Genomic DNA, 18,809 nt, shown 5'->3' on the forward strand with positions numbered 1-18,809 from the left:
CTATCTATCTATCTATCTATCTATCTATCTATCTATCTATCTATCTATCTATCTATCTATCTGTCAAACCATAGCATAGGATGATAGTTGTATCATCCTATGCTATGGTTACTAAATGCAGTGTGTTAATAATATGGTCCTGCATTTAGATCCTATCTTCTCCAATGTTCAGCTGTGATGCAGGCCAAGTGCCCTGAAATTTTAGGCTCTTGGACATGGTACTTAACCAGAGTCTCACTTTCCTCATTTGTAAAATAGGGTTAGAAGGATTGAGTAAAACAGTGTATAAAAGGCACCAGGTTACAACTGAGCACACTAGCATTTAATAATGTAAAGGCAACATAGTATAGTGGAGGTATCATGGGTTTGAACTGTGAAAGATCTACACCAGTTATCTGGGTAAGGTCTAGCTGGGCTCCAAGGTTCCATTTTCCCATCTGTAAAACGGGGGCAACAAAACTGTACCTCCTTGTTGTTAAGTGCCCTTGAGTTGGTGCCATGTCATCGCAACTCTATGAACAATATGACCAGAATTGCACCCTTCTCATAACTGTTGCTATGTTTGAGCATATTGTTGCAGCCACTGTGCCAATGAATCTCATTGAAGGTCTTCCTCCTTTTTGATAACCTTCTACTTTACCAAGCATGATGTCCTTCTTCAGACAATGATCCCACTGATAGCATATCCAAAGTACATGAGATCAAGTCTTGCCACCCTTGTTTCTAAGGAGCATTCTGGCTGTGCTTATTTTAAAATAGATTTGCTGTTCTTCTGAAAGTCCATGGTATATTTCATATTCTTCATGAATACTATAATTCAAAGAATTCTTCTTCAGTCTTCCTTGCTTATTGTCCAGTTTCTGGACAATATGATATAAGGTCATTGAAAATACCATGGCTTGGATCAAGTGTACCATAGTCCTAAAAATGACATCTTTGTTTTTAACATTTTAAAGAAGTCTTTTGCAACAAATTTGTCCAGTGCAATACTCCATTTGATTGACTGCTTCTTCTACGAGTATTGATTGTGGATCCAAATAAAATGAAATGGTTGTCTTTGATATTCATTAATAAGTGCTTCAAACCTTCTTCACTTTCAGTAAGCAATACTTTGTCCTCTATATGTTGCAGATTGTTAACGAGTCTCCCTCCAATATTGATGCCTTGTCCATAGAGTCCAAATTCTCAAATTATTCACTTAGCATATGCATTGAATAAGGATGGTGAAAAGATACAACCATGACACACATCTTTACCAATTTAAAACCATTCATTACCCCCTTGTTCTATGCAAATGACTGCCCCTTTGCTCTGTGTACAAGTTCTGGAATTTCCATTCTTCACAATGTTATCCATAATTTGTTATGGTCCATGCATCCAAATATCTTTGCATAGTAATTAAAGCACAAGGAAGCACTATTCTGCTTTCAGCCAAGAGCTATCTGACATCAACAATAATATCCCCCATTCCATGTCCTCTTCTGAATTTGGCTTGAATTTCTGGCAGTTCCCTGTAAATGTATTGCTACAACCATTTTTAAATTATCTTCAGCAAAATTTTATTTGCGTGTGATATTAATTATATTGTTCAAGATCTTTTACATTCTACTGGATAACTTTTCTTTGGAATAGTCACAAATATGGACATTTTCCAGTTAATTGGTCAAGTAGCTGTCATCCAGATTTCTTGGCACAGACAAGTGAGTGCTTGTAGCATTGCATCCATTAGTTGAAACATCTCAGTTGGCCTTCCATCAATTTCTGGAGCTTGGTTTTTGGATACAGCTTTCAGTGCAGGTTGTAGGACTTCTTCCTTCAGTACCATCAGTTCTTGATCATATTTTGCCTCCTGAAATGACTGAACATCAATCGATTCTTTTGGTAAAGTGACTCTGTATTCCTTTCATCTTATTTTGATGTTTCCTGAACCATTCAATATTTCGTCCATAGAATTTTTTTCAGTATTGAAGTGTTAGGCTTGAATTTTTCTTCAGTTCTTTCATTTTGAGAAAGGCCTTAATCTGGCCAAGTTAATTCTCTCCCACAACACCTGTACTTACTGGTCCAGTCAGAGCCTCCCCTGTTCCTGTCTTCTCACACCTATTCTGTGGCTCTCTCCTCATGCAGTTCATTCAGATACTATCTCCCCAGAGTGGCTTCCTCTGCACCTCTCCAAAGACACCCACTGCCTTTTCCCTTGTTTGATTTTCTTCCAGGCAATCCATTTTTGCCTGAAATTATCTAATTTGGCTGTATTGATTGTTTATTACCCCTCTCACTAGAATCTCAGCTCCACAAAAGGAGAACACATGAGAGTCTAGAATATTCCCTTGCACATGCCAGGTGATCAGCAAACCTCAAATGAACAAATAGATAAATGAACAAATGAAAGAATGCAACAATGAATGAATGAATGAACGAATGAACAAATGAATATTGCAAGTGAAAACACCTCACATAGAGTCTGGTCCATAGTTTATTCTTCATGCTAATTTTCCTTGCTTTCCCTAAAAATGATTTTTTTTTTTTCAAGAACTATAGTCCTTACGACGGCACTTAACAACAACAACAACAACAATAGTCCTTAAACATTACCTCAGATTGAAAGTTAAAGCTTACTAAAATTGATGTTACTGGTGGTAATGGTGGCTGTGTGCCACTGAAATGAACTCATGGCAACCTTGTATAGCATTTCTGGGGCAGAAAATCTTTATGGGAACAGAAAGTCTCAACTTTCTCTCACAGAGCAACTGGAAGATTTGAACTACTGACTTTGCAGTTAGCAGCCCAATTTGTAATCCACTACACTACCAGAACTCCCTAAACATTATCTAAGTTGAAAATTCAAAACTGATTTAAATTGAGTCAAGTTTATAATTTGTTGTTATGTTCCATCTAGTAGGTTCAAGTTACTGGGCAGGGAAAAAAAAAAAAAGATTGTGTGTGTGCTCAGGCAGGGGGTGGCGGTCATAATTAACCTCCCAATCCAAAATTTCACCAAGAGCTTATCACCTCTGAAACACCTGAGCAGCAGGGCCTCCAAGGACCTCCTAAGAGCTCTGGAAGATAGGTCATCAATTGAACCACTTCTGCATCTGCAAATGTTGCAGATTAGACACTAAGACAAATGACATTCCAACCAGTGCCAAGGGGTCAGTGCCAGCCAGGGCATAGATTGCAGACGGGGGCCCCAAGAGGACTTAAGGCTGGGATGCTGGCCCAGTCAGACATCCATGGGATGCTGAAGCATCCTGCTCTCTTCTGAGACTGCCACCCCATTCCCATCAGCTACTCATCTCTGGAGTTCTCTGATCATTTTGGCCCATATCACAATACCTTCCCTACAACCCATCTTGGGCTGTTCTTGTCCTCTAGCCAAGGTCCCCCCAAACAAGGCAGTTGTTGTTGTTGTTATGTGCCATGGAGTCGGTTCCGATTCATAGTGACCATGTACAGGGTTTCTGAGGCTGGAAATCTTTACAGGAGCAGAAAGCCTCATCTTTCTCCCACAGAACAGCTGGTAGTTTCGAACTGCTGACCTTGCAGCTCGCAGCCCAATTCATAATCACTACGCTACCAGAGCTCCTTCTATTCTCCCTCTCCTGCTGGTGTAGCCAGACTTTCCCAGGGACTAAAATGGCAATTGCCTGGTCCACACATTCTAGGCTTCTACACCCTGAGCTACTGAACAACTTCCCCAGAGCTCAGAAAAGTAGCATATAAGAGTTCAAGAGACTGCAGCAGGTAGCTAGCTATTGGGGCTCTTCTTGAAACTAGAGCTGCTAGATCAACTTCTGAGCCCTGACCCTCTCCCACTCTGCAGGGGCAAGAGGTGAGAAATACCAGATATGAGCTTTCTTATTTTTTTATATTCCTTATTTTTTGTGAAATTTTTATTGTGAATTGAGTGAAGGTTTATAGAGATTTACATTCAGCCAATCCTATTCTTTGTTTCATCTCAGTAATTGAAATCCTCTCAGTATCATGTCACTTTTCCCACTTCCACTCTGTATTTCTATTTCCATTCCTCCTTCTTTCCCCAACCCTTTTGACTTTTGTCCTTAGATAAATGCTGACCTTTTGATCTTGAATGATTTACCATTCTATGGTGCTCATGGTGTGCCGTCAAGTTGGTTCTGACTCATAGTGACCTTGCGTAGGATTTCTGAGAGCATTTGGTGGATTTGAGCTGCCCACTTTGCAGTTGCCAGTCTAGTGCTTGTCTGTAGTGCCACCACATGGCCCATGCTTATCTTTGCTTGGCTAAAAATTGAGTCATAGTGTTAAGTTCAGTTCTAGACCTAAAGGGTAACCAAGGGCCATAATCACATGGTTCCACCTGTCTCCAGTAATCCTGGTCATTTTTTCCTTTTTTTTTAATGATTTTAAATTCTGTTCTACAATTTCTCTACTGTTGTTCCTATTGATAAGTGCCATAGAGTCATTTCCAACTCATAGCAACTTTGTTTAGGGTTTCCAAGGAGCAACTGTTGGGTTTGAACAACTGAATTCATGATTCAAACAAACCTTGCGATTGAGTGTTTATCTTACAGCAGCACACCAGGACTCATACTCTACTAGGACCTTCCATCTCAGAGCAGTTGGTACTGATGCTGGGCACCATCCAGTCCTTCTGGTCTCAGGGTTGTGGGGACAGATGTTCATGGGGTCCATTCATCCACTGGACTAATTGTTTGCAAGTGTCTTCAATTTTCACCACACTTCTTTCCTTTAGATGGGAAGACTGATAGTTGCACCTTAGATGACCGACCACTCATTTTAAATCATGATTCTCCATTTTAAAGGTCAAAGAAAATCTCTACAGTTTTGTTAAGCCTCAGTCCCCACAATGTCTATCAAAATGCCAATGCAAAGCCACAGTCAAGTATTCTGGGATTTTCAGTCACTGTGCTCAGCCTGTTGCACCTAAAAGAGTCCTATAGTTTGTACAGTGACTACTGCCATTGTAAGCCCCACCCCAAACTCAGTTTTCACCTTCTCCACTGGATGGAGGACCCATGCTTATGGATCACATTTCAGAGGCAGAGTGGGATATTTAACCTATCAGTCTTCTGCAGAAGATAGGTGTTATGATAGCAAGCAAGTCCAACAGGACAGAGGGAGACCAAGGCAGTGTCCTCAGGTCTCCACACATACAACAGCTCCAGTGCCTGGGGAGAAGGTTTTCCATGGGCAAGGGCTGATGGATGACCTTGAACTCTACCTTCTGACCAGTACAGATTTAACCTCAGCCTCCTAGGACCCCTCTTGTCACTTGATCATCATGTTTCCTAGTGAACAACAGAGATGTGTTTGCAGAACATGGACTTTTACCATCAACTCCAGCAGATTCCTGGGCTAGCCCATCCTCCATAAATTGCCCAGCCCTGGCTCCATGGGATTTCTTCCGTTGGTGCTAGTCCAGCTACTATTCCCCCATTTTACAGTCACTTAAGCGATATCATGGTCAGATGTGCAGCAATACCAACTTACTTTGCAACTTTATATAACCCTCAACCTCTCTGAGCTCAGTCTATATATCTACAGAATGAAGGGTTAACTCTGACAAGCTCTGAAGTTTCCCTTCAGAAATACTAGTCTAACATTCTATATCTGTTTGATAGAAATAGATTATTTGCTGGAGTCATCTGTGAAAATGATATCCTCTTTGCCAGGATTGGACTTGGACCTTCCTGGGGCCCAAGTTATATTGGTTTTCTGAAGTTCCTCTCAGTTTGGTAAATGTTCCATAAGTGAGTTTTTTCTCCAGACACTCTTATTTTATCTGTGAACTGGAATGATGGAGGTGGAAGGCATTGGGCAGCTTGAGGAGAAACAGGAAGTGATAACAAATGGCAACTTCTTTTAAGGAAGAGGAAGGCACATAGGTCCAGAAGCCTCTCAGGGAATATGTGAAATCTGCCTCAGGCATCGGAACACCCTGGGAAAGGTGTTCCAGTGCCAAGCTTCTGGTGATTCTTCACATCAGCAGCCCAGGAATTGTTCTCCACACTGCTCTCTCCCTCATCCCCACATTCAATTCATCACCAACTCCAGTCACCAGTACTACCAAAATATGTCTCCATTCTGCCAGATGTCACCCATATTTGCTGCCCCCTCTCTTTCCGGCACCTACCACAGTATAGGACACAGCAGATGTTCATTAAAGATTTGTTGAACAAATGGAATCAAAGAGGACTTCTTTTTCCCTTGGAAACAGAACTGAGAGAGAGGCTATCTTCACAGGGCAGTGGTAATTTCAATTTCCCTACCAAGTATAAATAAGCAACCTCCCCTCCCTCAAACCCTACCTAAGTAGAGACTCTCTCTCTCTCACTCTCCTCCCCACTCAAGTCTCAAGAGTCGGGAATGATAACAAAACCACAGGCATCTCCCCATGCTAAGGATAAGATCAAGTGTAAGTATCAGTTTAACATCTGAGCAGCATTAATACCTATGGGTCATCTCCTGCCCTTAGGTCATGTAACAATATCCAAACAATATATACTCCGGGGTTACATGAACTTACACAAAGAGAGAGACACAGAGAGAGAGAGAGAGAGAGAGCATGCTCCTATAACAAAGAGAGCAGGGCTGTAACTCAGATCATGCTCCTACACCAGAGAATGGGGTTATAACTCAGATCCCTCTGCTGTGCCATGTGGTACCTCAACTCCAAGAATGCCAAGAATTTGCATCTTAGTACATTGGCCCATCAACGTGCTATTGCTGAATGCAGTAGGTCCCATTCAATGGCATTTCCCTACTAGATACCCAGGAGTTTGCACACAGCTCCAAAGGGAAGGGGATGACTTAGTACCTCCCATTCATCCCATTTCTAGAACTCTACACTCAGCTTCCAGGGGCCACTTGCCACAAAAGGTCCTGGGCTGGAGAATATATAGGGTCATTAGTTTCCCCACTATCCCCATTTCCAGATTGACTCCATTATTTCCCACTGTCACCACCACCTCCAAATTTCAAACTCTATCACACCAGCTCTGGACACGTCTGAGCGCTAACCTGTCATTCAGAGGGAGTGAATCTGGTTCTCAGGGTCCAACTGGCCATGGAACAGAGCAATCCTGTGGAGTGGGCGGTTCCAGCAAGGATCCTCTTCTGGAAAGTCCTTGCCTCCACTTGCAGATTCATCAAATGCAGTTCTGGGTTGGCCCACCTGTCCCTCTGAGCTGACTGTTTTGGAAGCAGAGTTTCACTGTAGTTATAAACACTGTGGTCATGAACTCAGGAGTCAGACAGTCTGGGTTCAAATTGCATACCACTTCCAAAGGACTGTATTGGAGGAAGTCTCTAACCTCTCTAAGGCTCTGTGACCTCACCTGGAAATTGTCACTCACAATGCCTTCCACATAGGATCATCATGAGGATTAAATGAGTTAACTGAAGCCCATGGTCAGTATCATTAAATTAGGACTGGTTCCCATCTTCCCCACCCAGTCCTACACCATGCTAATCATGAATTTGTTTGACTAGAAGCACACAAGTCTCAGGCCTTAAAGAAATCTTCTAAGTAGATGCTTTGAAAATTAGGCAAATGGCCTTTTGAATTTCCCTTGGACCTTTCCCAAAGTGATTCATTGCCTCCCCTTATGTGAGACCCTTATCTGGTTAGAAACAAACTGATTTCCCTTAATATATGAAAAAGAGTGACTGATGGTGGCCAAATTCTTCCAATTCACAGCTCCAATGCATTTCCACAGGCAATGTTGCTTGGTTGTCACTGTCATTTTGTCAGTTTCCTTATTCATGCCTTTCATTTACATAATGCTCCTCCCAATTCTTCCTCTCCCATTCCCAGAGAACACTTGTGATTTGGTAGAAATGCCTGAGGGTGGACATCTAGATGGAAGCAGTGGTTCCTTCTGGGAAATGGGATTCTAGTTGATCTTTATTTTCTCCTTTATGCATTTCTCTGTTTTCTAAATTTTGCTCTTATTTTGTTTTCAATGCACATGGCACATGCGTTCTTTTTAAAAATGAAAACAAATGTAAAGCTATTTCAAAAAATACTGAAGTCTGTGTGTAGAAAGTAGTCCATGAAAAAGAACAAAGATGATGATGCATTCTCATTTGACCCTCAAAGACAATGTGAGAAGTGGTCCAATGTAGCAGAATGAGCCTGAAGTGTGAAAGAGGGAAAGAGAGGCATTCACAGAGAAGGTGTTCATGGAGTGCTCTCCATCTGTGAGGCGCTGTCTCAGGCCCCAGAGAGAAAGCAGACAGCCCGGAAGGAGCTTCTGTTCTATGGGGGTGACACAGATAATAAGCACAGTCAAGACATGTCAGATGGCATTTAGTAGATGAAGAAAATGAGGTAAAGTCAGGAAGATGACAATGCTGGGGAGAGAGAAATGTTTTTCTAGAAAGGGTTGTTGGAAAGGGTTGTCCAATGAGGTTCATCTGTACAGAGACCTGAGAAACTGGAAGAGCAGTTCCTGAAGCTACAAGGGGTGAGGATGAGGATAGGGGAACAGCAGAGGGAACAGCCAACAAAAAAACTGGCAGGCTGCACTGGGCTTAATAAACTCAAGGCACAACAAAGAGGCCAGTGCAGCTGTACCCGAGTGAGCGGAGGGAAGGGCAGTGGACACAGTCTGGGACCAGATTCAGTGGGGCCTTCCAATTTGGAGCTTATGGGAGTAAAACAGGAAACCACTGTAAAGTTTTGCTCAGAGTAATATGATCTGACTTTCCTCTTAAAGAATCATTCAGGTTTGCCATGTGGAGAACAAAATTTACAAAGTCAAGGGTGGGAGCAGGAGACCATTCAGGAAGCCACTGCAATAACCCAACTGGGGTAGTGGTGGCTTGAATACGAGGGGTAAAAGAATGGTCATCATCTGGGGCCATTTTTAAGATCAAGTTGATGAGACTTCCTGATGGGTTAAATATGTGATGTGAGAGAAAGAAAAGAATAAAAAACAATTATACTAACTCTAAGCAACTAGGAGGATTGAGTTGCCTACTCTAAAATGGGGCATGAGGCAAAATCAAATTATATTAAGACAAGAAAAATTTGAATTGTAAGTGCTGATGATGTTGTGATCAACTATATATATATATATATATATATATATATACAAATTTAAATTCAAGGGAAAAGTCCAAGTCAGATGGATTATGTTGTTGTTGTTGTTGTTATGTACCATCAAGTCAGTTCCAACCGATAGCGACCCTGCATAGGGTTTCCAAGGAGCAGCGGGTGAACTTGAACCACCAACCTTGCAGTTCAAACAGCTTTGCAATCTGGTGCGTTAACCCAGAGCGCCACACCAGGACTCCAGATGGATTATAGTACTAGGTATTATAACTGCAATTCCTCATTGAATATTCCCAACCAACCTGTGGGGTGGAATGATTTTATTCATATGTTGCAAAGGACACACCTAAAACTCATTTTGGAGGGAAAGTAACTTGCCCAAATTTTGTGCACATGGAACACACTGACTAGCACTCATGTCTAGCTCTGTCTGATTCCTAAATTTTTGTTTCAGGCCTCAAGAAATTTATTTTATAATAACCACATTGCCAATAACTAAGTAACCACAGGAGCCCATATCTTCCCTGCTCACTAATCTCAGCTCCACAAACTTCAAAGGTCTGTGATTGTCCTTGCTACTTGAGATGCTCTATGTAATCTTAACCCCAATGTATAGCTCCTATGCATGGACATCTGCCTTGGCTTCCTGACATGTGCCGCAGTCCTCTAATGGGACTGAAATCAGGCCCTACACACCAACAAGCAGCAATGTAGTCCCTAAGCTCTGCCATCTCTTGACAGTCCCTTCCATACAATTACATCTGCATTCCAGATATCCGCTCCACATTAGTAAGGTTACTCCAACCTAGAGATTCCATGCCCCTGACCCTAAGTGACTCTTCCCACTGGGAGACCTTAGTAAAAATCACTTGATCACTAAGCCTCAGTTTCCACAACTGTCTCTGCATATGAGTGTGTGTGTGTGCATGTATAGTGAAACTAGAATCTCTTAAGGGTCTTCCTTAATAGTATTCTATAATTCCTTATATTGGTTGTTGTGGTGGTGTGCTATCAAGTTGGTTTTGACTCATACTGACTCTGCATAGGGTCTCCAAGACTTTAAATCTTTACAGGAGCAAAAAGCCTCATCTTTCTCTCATAGAGTGACTGGTAGATTCAAACCATTGACCTTGTGGTTAGCAGCCCAGCTCATGATCCACTAGTCTACCAGGACTCCTTAGTTTCTTATACTAGAGAATTGAATTATCTAATAGGAAAGTCTTGGTGCCTGTGGTTCTGTGTTTGAATCCTGATTCTGGTGTTTACTAGCTGGGGAAGCAAGAAGAATTTGATCCCTCCAGCTGTATAAGAAACTCAATACAGGATCACTGTGACTCAGAACTGACTCAACAGCACACCACCACCACCACCTTAATTTATCACATTGACATCATACTGGAGTTCTGCTGTAGTGCTGTAGGATAAGCATGGGACTGATAACTGCAAGGTTGGTGGTTTAAGCCCACCAGCTGCTCCTTGGAAACCCTATACAGGGTCATTATGAGTTAGAAGTGACTCTATGGCCCTTAACAACATTTCTAAAAGGAGAGTGGCAATATCACCTTATGGGACCTGGGGAGGACAGTCATATGGCATATGGGTGCTCCATATGTGCTAGTTACTGAAAACTCATTTTAGAAAAATTCCAAGAACACAAAATCTTGTAGTGAGCTGGTAAAGAGGTTGAAATTAAATCCCAGGTTCCTCAACTACAGCCAGGGACTTCTCTTCCTCCATATTACACAAGAAAGATTCTAGCATTTTCCACTCAGTTACCCAATGATATGTTATCAGGAGGGACCAGTCCCTGGAGAAGGATATCATGCTTGGTGAAGTGGAGGGTCATAGAAAAAGAGGAAGTCCCCTCATGAGATGGACTGACACAGTGGCAGCAGCAATGAGCCCAAGTGGAGCAATGATTGTGAGGTTGGCACAGGACAGGGCAGTGTTTTGTACTGTTATGCACAGGGTCGCTATGAGTCGGTACTGACTCGATGGCATCTAACATCAACAACATCTCACCTCTAACTTTCACTTACACCACATTAAAAAACAAAATAAAACACCACCACCACCACCTCCAAGATATTCTAACAGCTCACCTTCCCATTTAACCCTCTCATTTCTTCAGCTCCTATTTCCAAGAGAACCCTAGTAGAGGTATTAGGAATGAAAGAGAAATGAAAAGAAAACATCCATTCGTAATCAAAATAAATTTCCTATGAGCAGAATAATACCAACACAAAATCATCATCATCACCATCACAATGGTTCCTATAAGCCAGGAAGAACCACAAAATAGTATGGATAGTGAAGATTCGGGCACACTTTTCCATTTCTAGGTTATCAACTACTAATTAGATAGATGCCCTTGGGTAAGTCACTTGACTCTGAGCTGTCTGCAACTACAAAAAGACGATGGTACCTCTGGTTTATAGACAATGATATGTAGGCTTAGATGTGAAGAAACCACTCAACTAATGAAGAACAAGCAAGGGCTTACCCCAGGACTACATGTGTAGCCCCCAATATCATGCTTTTCCCACCACACCTTGATGACCAGAATGCTGAAGGCATTGAAATAAAAAACTCCTCGATTTAAATCTCACTTACTTACTGAGCTAGCTGAGGCAAATTGCTTAACGACTCTAAGTTTTTCTCATCTATTAAGTGAAAACAGTAATACTTGCCTCATGGGCCATCAGAAGGGTCTAGCTAACACAGGCTCCTGGAACAGTGTGTGCCCGAGTTAGCCCCTAAATACATAAGAGTTCCCATGATCACTCCCATTTCAAGTCAACTTCAAAATAAAGACCATGGACAGATAGATCTAAGACAGTCCTGGCATGCAAGGAGATCCCTACTATTATTGCATTCCAGACTTCAAAAGTCAAGTTTCCAAAGTAATGTGGCTTATGAGGGACAAAGGTGATATTCAAAATCAGTTCTTATTTTGATAAATACACATATACTCACATATATATTTAACAGATATATGTAACAAATGTGCTGTTGTGGCACTGTAGGATAAGTATTGGACTGCTACCAACAAACAGGCTGGCAATTCAAACCCTCCCCCCATGCGCTCCTCAAAAACCCTATATAGGATTGCTCTGCATCAGAACTGACTTGATAGCACTTTACAAAAAAACAGTTGCCATTTCAACATTTCTAACATGTACAGTTCAGTGGCATTAATTGCATCATGCTGTTCAATCACCATTATTCATTTTGGTGTCCCTTAAATAATTGGTCCTCCTTATCACCTCTCTCCTATCTCCCTTAGGTTTGTAACATAACATCTCCCCAGTCCCGTATTTTAGGCCCACCAAAGGGCCAGTTCAGCACAGCTGATTATTCTAAAATCAGAAAGCATCAATGTTCCTTACACCTTCTTCCCTAGCCCAACACTAGCCTAATTTTTAGATACCTAAACAGATTCATACACAGAAGGAAAGTCAAGTTAGAAATGTCCCAGTTTGCCAACTCAGGGAAGGAACTCCTAGTAAGAAGGCTTCTACCTCAACTTCAGAGAAGAGAAACAAAAGCATCCTATTAACTTCGGGGCATAAAATGAATGAATTCTCCAAACACAGTCTAGGGCATAAAACAGCTCAGCGAGGGCCAGCTAAATGCCAGTGGAAACCAACACAGCAATTCTGAAACCAGCAGATCCCTGAGGACATGGTAATGTTGCAAAGGTACCTATCAATCAAAGCCAATCCTGAAGGAGCCACACATGTACACACTGCAAAAGAATAAAAAACTCAACCCCACAAAGCATGAACTCAGATTCCTGCACCTCAGGCTCTGCCTGGGAGACCAAAAGGTCCTTTAGAAGCATTTTTCAAGAAGTGCCAACTTTAAGGCTTCCCTCAAAGACTCTAAGCCCCTTTCTCTGAAGAATGGCAACAATCTCATAGAACAATTGATGGCTGAAGACTGGATTGGTCCTTTGTTGCTACCTTCCTTCTTCCTGTCTATATGCCCAGCTAGGCACACCCACATGGAGCATACTCAGAACATGGCTCATTGGTCCAGCCTGGTGGCTTTTGCTGAGAGACTGGAGGCGGTGTCAATTTGATGCTGTCAACTCTGGGGACTTCTCCACACCACCTCCAGAATCCTCCTCTTTCAACAGAGATGAGCTAGCACCCACGGCTCTGATACTTCCCCTGCTCCTCAGGACAAACGTACTGAGGTCTAAATGTCTTCTTGCCCACTAGCATGCATGCTGTGTCCCTCTCCCCAGAGCCCACTCCAGCCCCATCCACGGTGTAGCAGCTATGTGGTTTAGGTAGATCAGCTCTACTCTCAGCTCCAGGGACATCCCTTTGCAATGGATCCAGATATTAATCAAAATGAACCAGGTGCTGTCCAAGTAAACAAAAATGAAGTAGTTACCATCTAGTTGAATTGTGCTCATGGCAACCTCATGTGTGTCAGAGTTGAAGTGTGCTCTGTAGGGTTTTCCATGGATTCGCTTTCAGAAGCAGTTTGCCAGGCCTTTCTTCTGAAACAACTCTGGGTGGACTCAAACCCCAATCTTCTATGGTTAGCAGCCAAGCATGTTAACCATTTGCATCACCCAGGGACTCTAAACAAAATGAAGCACCAGAGTTTTGTTCATGGCTGAGGAAGACGTTCTCTCTGGCTCATGAAAGTGAGGTATGCCAATGTGAACTCCAGAGGTACCAGGTCACTTCACTATCAAGAGCAAAGCTAGCCTGCCAATATCACACACTCCTAGACTGAACCAAAGTCAGAGGTTCAAATTCACCAGCAGCTCCTCAGAAACCCTATACAGGGTTGCTATGAGTCAGAACCAACTTGATGGCACTGAACAACAACAGATTAATACTCATTAGTAAATACTCATTAATACAACTATCAATACTCATGGAAGCAGTAGTCAAGAAATCAAATGATGATTTAGGCAAATCTGCTGCACAAGACCTTTTTAAAGTGTTGAAGAGCAAAGATGTCAGTTTGAGGACTAAGGTGCACCTGACCCAAGCCATGGTATTTTCAATAACCTCATATGCATGTGAAAGCTAGACAGTGAATAAGGAAGACTGTAGAAGAATTGATGCTTGTGAGTTATGGTGTTGGAGGAGAATATTGAAAGTACCATGGGCTGCCAAAAGAACCAACAGATCTGTGTTGGAAGAAATTCAGCCAAAGTGCTCCTTGGAAGCTAGAATGGTCAAACTTCGTCTCTCATACTTTTGACATATTGTCAGGAGGGACTAGTCACTGGAGAAGGATATCATGTTTGGTAAGGTGGAGGGTCAGAAAAAGAGGAAGACCCCCAGCAAGATGGATTGGCAAAATGGCAGCATCAATGGGCTGAAGTGTGGCAATAATTGTGAGGTTGGCCCAGGACCAGGCAGTGTTTCATTCTGTTGTACATAGAGGGTCACTATGAGTCGGTACCAACTCGATGGCACCTAACAACAACAACAACAACCAACAACAGACTGAACCAAAGCTGAGGCTCATTCTCTGAACTCACAGGTATTTGAGCTCCACTCTCAAAATGTCCTTCTATAGGTAAACCAGCTTGAACTGGGATTCCTGTGATAAAGATCTTCCTAACTACCTGCTATTCCAGGCTCTTCAAAAGCTTGCCTGAACACAACATTTCAGCTCCATCTCTCATTCAACCCTCCACCAAGTGGAATCTCCTGTTTGGGACTCTGTATTTGAGGGAATTCTCCCTTTTCTTTCCTTTTCTCCTGCTGTCATCGTCAATGTTTCTCCCTTCAACTGATGGCATCATTCTTGACATCCCATTGCCTCTATGAAGTCTTCCTTACACCCCCTTCCCTGGCAAGAAGAATCTTTTTTCCCTCTATGGAAACCTCCGTGGTCCCCTCTGCTTCATATTCATGTCTCCTGCTATGGTTGTAGACATTTATATCTTCTCTCACCAGAGAGTATCGGCCATTAATTTTCTCTGCATCTTCAGCACCAAACACAAATAACCCAGGTAAAGGAAGCACCCAACAGATCTCTGCAGAATTGAATTTATGGGAGCCACACTTTGCCAGCTTCTTGCTCTTACCCTTACTTGCTCTCTTTCTCTTTCTCTCTGTTTCACTTTCCAGACCAAGATATGCATTTGGGGATGATGGGATGGGGCATACTATGGACAAGTAACAGGTTAAGGGATCAGTAGGGGGATCAGAAAATTAAGCCTCTACTGAAAATCTTTAAATTAATATCCAAGTTTAAGCAAGCCCATCAGAGTCTTTGCATGTACCTAGTAAGGGCTCTCTGTAGCACTTTTATCAATCTGTCCCAACATAGATGCTCATTGTCCCCTACCCTATCATCCCAGGTTCCAGTCCTCACTCTACCACCTGTGTAGCCTTGGGCAAATATTTAACTACTTCTGGCTCTCCTCTCTTCACTGAAGAAGGTGAACTAGGTTCCTACCCTTTATGGTTCTAAGATTATATATAACAGAATAGACTTGTTGCTGATCTGAACCTCTTACTTGGGGGAAATTCCAGATTCTAACACACACACAGACACAAATGGTTCAAAAATTTCCCACCCTCCAAACCTTCTTCTGTCCTTTTCTTGTTTCCTGGGCAAAATGACATATTTTCTCCCAAGGAGTCTAGCATGGTACCTTACATGCCAAGGAGAAGTTCGGCAATCTTACCTTCTGTCTTAAGACAGAAGACCTAAGAACCAGAATTTGCCAACTGCCTCATTACACTCCAAATACAAATCTGGAAGCATAAACACACAAGTGGCTGCTGAGGAACAATGCTCATGATACAGCCTAAGTGAACAGACAGGCTAGAGAGGCAGGTTCCAAAATGTGATTTCAGGGCTTGGCAGAGCATAAGTGCTCGATAAGTACTTTTTAAATGAATGAATGAATGTCTTTAAAAACAAAAGAACACACTTTGGAGTTTGGATGCTTAGGAATTAAGTCAGAAAGAGAGATATCAAAAACTTCTCCTTGGTTGCATCTGGAGGGGGAATTTCTAGGTGACTTGGTGTTTTTGTTTTCAGCATTTTCTAAGTGTTCTATAATGAGCATGTATTATTTTGTAATAAGAAAATCATTAAGCCATTTTTATAAGAAGATGATTGTTTTGAAAAATACCCCCCTACACACACAAAAATAAAAAAAGAAAGAAAAGAAAAAGGGGACTGTCTGCCAAACTCAGTAACCCACACAGCAGCCAACCTTCTTACTTCCTACACATCCTCCCCTTCTGGGAGAAAGCATCCCTCTTTCCCTTTTCTGTCTTTATCTCTCAGAGTCAAACTATGGCTTTCAAGTGTTTGCCTCATCAGAGTTACGGCAGCCCCCGTTACCCTGAGACCCAGAGCAGAGTAAATCGACAAAAATGTGCCTACCTACTGCCAGGTACTTTGCTTACTGGACGTGTCCCTGTAACCTTGGGAGAGAACCCAGGTCCGATGTGGAGAAACCTCCATTGCATACACAGCTCCACCCACCTTGCAGATCAGGGGAAGCATATCTAAGAAATGAAGTTCTATGTCGTAGCACACTACTCAGGAATTTGATATTTTATCAAAGCCCTGTTAACACATTCCCTTTCTCTTCCTGCTTGTTCCTGATCCTCTCTGGTGACTCCAGACAAAATCCATAGCCTATGTTCCTATACTAATTACAAGCATCTCATTAATTTACAGCAGGTGGGAGGACAGGTAGGGATGAAAGGGGACCAGGCGGTACCCTGGGAAAGCATTTGTTATGGACTCCAGGGTAAATAGGAGCTCTGGTAGCCTAGTGGTTTACCAGTTGGGCTGCTAACCACAAGGTCAGGAGTTCAAATCTACCAGCCACTATGCAGGAGAAAGATGGGGCTTTCTGCTCCCATAAAGATTTACAACCTCAGAAACCCTACACAGGGTTGCTATGAATCGGAACCAACTTGACCACCTGGGCCAAGAGACATGGAAGATGGGCCTGATGGCTCTTTCTAGAGGGGAGGCTATGGGGACTCCCCACAGCAGAAGGACAGCCGTGCCTCAAAGAGGGCTTTTGTTTTCCTCCTGCTTTGGGGCTTTTCCTGACCTATGGGCTTGGGGAAGTTCCCTTTGACTTCCACTCTTCCATGAGGTCCAGGAGTCCAGACTGGGAGGGCTTCAGAGAGGCCCACTGTCTGTGAACTGGATCAACTCACGGAAAACCAAAGTCTGGAGACAGGAGAGGCAGGCTGCAGAGTCAGCTTTGCCCCATCCAGCTGGTTCTCTTCAGAAAGCCACCTAACTTCTTAAAGCCTTGCCGCAAACAGACACTTGTACACAATCTTCATTTCAGCACTGCAAACACTTGCCAAAAGGTGAAAATAGCCAAAAGGTACATCTGCAGAAGAATGCCTGAATGGAATGTGGCCTATCCATACAATAGAATATGTATTCTCAGTCTTATGGAGAAATTAAGTCCAGACTCATGCTATATATAACCTGTAGGAATCTTGAAAACATTTGTTGTTGTTGCTAAGTGCCATGGAGTCAGTTCCAACTCATAGTGACCCTGTTTAGGGCTTCTAAGGAGCTGCTGATGAGTTTGAACCACCGACCTTGAGGTTCAAACTGACCTTGAGGTGGAGTGCCTATCTTATGGCACCACACCAGAACTTGAAAATAATACGTTGAGGGAAATAAGTCAATCACAAAAGGACAAGTATTATATGATTCCTGGTGTGCTGCTGTAGGATTAGCACTGGACTGCTAACTTCAAGGTTGATGGTTCAAACTCACCAGTTGTTCCTTGGAAATCCTGTACTATAGGTGAATAATCCTATCCACCCCAAAACCTAAGTGCCATATGGGTTGCTGTGAGTCAGACTTCTAGTGTGGCACTGTAGGCTCAGCATTGGACTTCGAACCACAAGTTCAGTAGCTCAAATCCACCATCTGATCCTCAGAAACCCTACACAGGGTCCCTATGAGTCAGAACTGACTGGACAGCACTTAACAAGGACAACAAAAAATGAGTCAGAACTGACTTGATGACACTTAACTGACTTGACTAGATATGAAATATCTAGAATAGGCAAGTGTACAGAAATTGGTAATGCTGTTGGATAAGCACTGGGCTGCTAACCACCAGGCCAGCAGTTCAAATCCACCAACCACTCCAAGAGAGAAAGATAAGGCTTTCTGCTCCTGTGGAGATGTATAGCCTTAGAAATCCTAGACAGGGTCACTGTGAGTTGTAACCAACTCAGTGGCAACAGCAACTACAACTAGACAGAAGTTCATTAGTGGTCATTGGGGTGGGAGGGAGGGAAGGGGAAGGGGGACTTATTACTTAGGGAACACTGAACTTTTGTTAAGGGTGATAGAAAAGTGTGGAAAAGGATAATGATGATGGTTCAACAAAAAGATAAACATCATGAATGTCACCGAATTGCATTTATAGAGAATGCTGAAAGGGCAACTTTTTTGGTTAATATATATTTACCATAATTATTACAAGGGAAGGGCAGGTTAGAATTTCGACTTTTCCTAGCTGTTGACAGGATCTATGGAGATGATTTTAGTAAGGTATTTCACACAGTGCCTGGCATCTAAGATCATCAGTGTTTTCTGGGCTTCTCTTGCTGTTTCTCAACCCACTGCCCTTCCGCTCTCAGCATAAATGCAGCTCCTCAAAGCCACCTTCCCACACTGTGAGACGGGATGTTAGAGTGGGTAAGAGAAGTCAGACTGGATTTACTACCAACCTGGGTACCTCCCTGTCTGTGCC

This window comes from Chrysochloris asiatica, unplaced genomic scaffold, assembly GCF_000296735.1.
Source record: "Chrysochloris asiatica unplaced genomic scaffold, ChrAsi1.0 scaffold00070, whole genome shotgun sequence".
In the NCBI taxonomy this organism is placed as follows: Eukaryota; Metazoa; Chordata; class Mammalia; order Afrosoricida; family Chrysochloridae; genus Chrysochloris; species Chrysochloris asiatica.